The 4,043-nt window shown below is 30.2% G+C and overlaps 1 long non-coding RNA gene across 1 annotated transcript; it reads left to right on the top strand.

The window, feature by feature from the left end:
- Positions 1,841–2,383, top strand: LOC105163288. Its single transcript, XR_847899.1, has 2 exons — positions 1,841–1,941; positions 2,025–2,383. It is a non-coding gene; the product is annotated as an uncharacterized LOC105163288 (long non-coding RNA).

The following is a 4,043-nucleotide window of genomic DNA, read 5'->3' on the forward strand; positions in this document are numbered from 1 at the left end:
GGGGTATAATTATTAATTTTTAATTTTTTTTATAAATTATAATTATATGTATTATAAATATATGTTAAAAATTATAAATTAAAATAATTATATATTAATAAGCCTAGTTGACCGGTTTGACTATAAGGGTATTTTAGTCATTATTTCTAAAAAAATAGATTCAAATTGACCAGGGGGCTGTGTGATTATTTATTGGTAACCTAGGGGTGATTTTTGATATTAAAAATTTCATAAGGGGGTTTTTGATATTTTGTTATATCACAGGGGGGCAAAATGGATTTAACCCCAACTAATGAATCCAATAAAAGGGTCTAACAATATAATAAGAGGTCAAAGATTTAGAAGAATACCTGCCTTAAATGAACAACAACGTTCCAATAGCACGGTCACATGTGGGCTTCATCCGGTTCGTACACATGGCATCCATCTGTATTCTCTCAAGATGATAATGTGCTTCATGGATAATTCCTCCTGTTAAGCTTGACCCACAAAGTGATGTTTATAAATTGGTAATTATTTATGCTGATTTGATTTAATTTAATTTAATTTGCATGGTAATTATTTATGCTGATTTACGAAAGGAAAATGAAGGAGAATGCACAAATAATAGGGTAAATTACAGCTACTTCTTCTGTTCTTTGGTATAATTATAATTATTTTTCATTGTTTGTGAAATTATAAATACACTCTTAAATAAAAAATAATTGTGTAACACTAGACAATGGAGTGAAAATTACTACTTTACGATTGATGATTTTTTTAAAAAATGAAAGTATGTAAAAACATTTGAAGGTGGGTAAAATAAATAATATATAAAGCATATTAGTCCATAATAATATTTTAGAAAATTTTAAAAATAATATATAAAATTAAATCCATAATTCAAAATAATATATTGGAGAGTTCATCAGAAAAAAATGAATCGAAACCTATCAGAGGCTAACAGAACGGAGTCATTTTGACGGACGCTAAAATTAGAGATTATTTATAATCTTTTATATAATGATGAAGTATTATTAATAATTATGTTAAATTTCAGAAAATATAACTATAATTTACTGATTTGCACCTAGAGTAGACCAATTTAACAAAAAAAAAAAAAAAAAGAATGACCAAAAAAGAATGTCCAAGCAAATAACCAATATCACATTATTGCAATTACTTCATAAGAAGATTATAATTGCAACAATACAAATTGTTTATTGATCATATGATAACATTGTTTTGAATTTTTGATCTTGAGATGCGAATTTTATCAACAATTGAAATACTTTTATAATCATGAAAGGAATAAGTATAGATAATTAATATTATTATAAAGAAAGTATTACGATAATTTAGCCACAATAAAAATATTATTCTAATTATGAAAAGGAGAAGGGAGAAATTAGTAATCTTTTAGACTACATTTGAATTTGAGAGAAAAAATTAAGAAATAATTTTGCATGACCCCATATGAGAAGAATTTGAAATTTGTTAATATTTAATAAAATACAATTAAAAAATTAATTTAAAATCCATCAATATTAAAAAAAATTGATATTAGAATCGAAAGACTCAAAATTCTTTAAATTTAAAATTGTTCAAACAAATCTAAACAATTTATTATCAATAATTAATTTGAGAGCTATCCCTCCAAATGTAACCTTTGACTATTTCACATAAAAGAATATAAGTATAGTCACATTTTCTTTAACTTTCTATCCATCATTTAATGTAAGGAAAAAGTTATTACAATAATCTATATATCCACCATAAATTTTAATAATCCCATCACACATTTAATCAAATTGACAACAATTTCGATTTTTCGCTACTATAAAATCCATACAGACAGCCATGCACAAACACACACACACACATATTAAAGAAATATGAGAAATTTAAAGTTTTCTAGCGCTATTCATCTCATTTTATGTTACATTATTCTTTTATTATCAGGTACCCTTTAATTTTAACTTATATATATATTCAGTTGCATAAAATTGATATACTTAAATATTTAATGTTTGATTTGATTGCAGGGGAGATGATGAAATTTTCGAGCGTGAATGCAAAGGATGACTGTAAGGAAGGGCTTCCATGGGTGCCGGTGATATGCAATAGAAGCCAAGTGAACCAACCCTGCTGGGACGCCTGTATCCAGCGTCATGGATCCAGCGTCAGGGCTGAGTGCCACAGCCTCGAACCCGGCCTCATTACCGAAGTCTGCTTTTGCTACTGGCCTTGCTGACTTTATTTACATCTCAATATTAATAAATAAATTTATGATGAGCTTATCATGTAAGAATAGCCTCTAATTAATGTGAATTTATGATTGGATCATGACTTTACTCATTCAGCTGTTGCATTTTAATGAAATAAAATATTCTTCTTCATGAAATTTATTATGATTACTTTAAGGATTAATTACTCTTAAGCTTCCTCTAAAAGTGTGAGATTATATTTTTCCGTAAAATGTATTTTGAAATATTGAATACCGCTTCTTTGGAATATAGGATTAGATATCAATCTTATCTCTATTAGGCACTTATTTTCAATACCACCGGAGAAATTTTCCGGTCAGGAATTATTACACCGCTGCCGTCGCAGCAGGCGGAGGAGGTTGCACTCGTGGCGGCGGGCACTTTTTGCCCTTACTTTTCTTGACAGTGCAACCGCACCAGCAGCTCAAAGTAATACCTCGGGAGTAAACGTGCTCATTTTCTTCTTCAGACATACTGCTCTATAATATAGGAAGCCAAAAGTTCGTCTGCAAGAACTTGAACAAATTGCAAGAGATTTCACCGGTTTGGTCCCCAATTGAGTGGCCGGGCAAAGGGAAGGCGCCGCCGCGGCCACCGCCACTGCGCCACCACCAAAATGGATCAAATAATCCAACTCAAAGTGTTAGAAATAACATGAACCCTCCCAATTCTTGATCCAAAAAATAATAATAGAGACAAAAACATAAATTACTTAAATACCCCAAAGTTAGTCTAATTACGCAATATCCCCTGTCCTTTTGTGAAATTACAAAATGCATCATTTCAGACTGTAGCTATAATTATAAAGGCACTCCTATTTAATGTTGAAATTTTATATATACTTCTGGGTATATTAACCTCCTCAAGAGTTGTAATTGTAATTTTATAGAGGATAAAGAATATTTGTGTAATTAAGTCTAATTTCAAGCGTTTTGATGTGTTCTATTAAAAAAAAAGAGAAGAAAAGAAAACTATCACTAGAATAACATAGATTAATTAAACATGTGTACCTAATAAGATGATGGCAAGGAGAGCAGCAGAGAAGTGTATGGAAGAAGGGTTTGACATCATCGTAGCTCTGAACAGAAACACATGAGGTAATAATATATATGTTGGCTTATAATATATATGAAAGTTTGAAGCTGTAAGAAAAAGTCCATTAATATAATTTTCCCTTTAATCTATGTTTGTCCGATTTAATAGCAAAGCCTTGTCTTGTGTTTCCGCATATGATAGCCGGAAAATGTAAGTAAATGTGGTACTCGGACAAGAAACTAAGAAGAGTTGAGGGCTCGCCGCGCTAACCATGCGCGTGGCCGCATGCCGTCCCGACACTTAATTCATGCAATATTTAGTGTATGGATGTTGACATGTACTTTTTGTTTTTAAATGCCTAAAATGCATAAAATTTCATACTTTTTTAAAAGTTTGTTAAAATTTCCCCTCTATTTTAAAATAGGCAAAAAGTTCCCTTTCTGTTTTATTCAATTGCTCATTTCTGTTAAATTTAGTTAATGGTATTATTTTTTTTTTCAAAAAATGATCGTTACACCTTTATTTGATTTATATCATTTTTTATTTTAGTAATCGGAATCTGTTTTGATTATACCAAAATCGTCGGATTTAATAAATTAATATTAACCGTGACATCTTAATTTATAAAAAAAAAAATCTGAGAATTTTACTGATTAAAAATATATATTATAAAAAATATTTTAAAAAAATAAAAATAATCCCCACCACCCCCAACCCACCCGCCAATCACCGCCTCCCCCCTCGCCCCCCCTGCGCCACCCC

This window comes from Sesamum indicum, linkage group LG6 (assembly GCF_000512975.1).
Source record: "Sesamum indicum cultivar Zhongzhi No. 13 linkage group LG6, S_indicum_v1.0, whole genome shotgun sequence".
NCBI lineage: Eukaryota > Viridiplantae > Streptophyta > Magnoliopsida > Lamiales > Pedaliaceae > Sesamum > Sesamum indicum.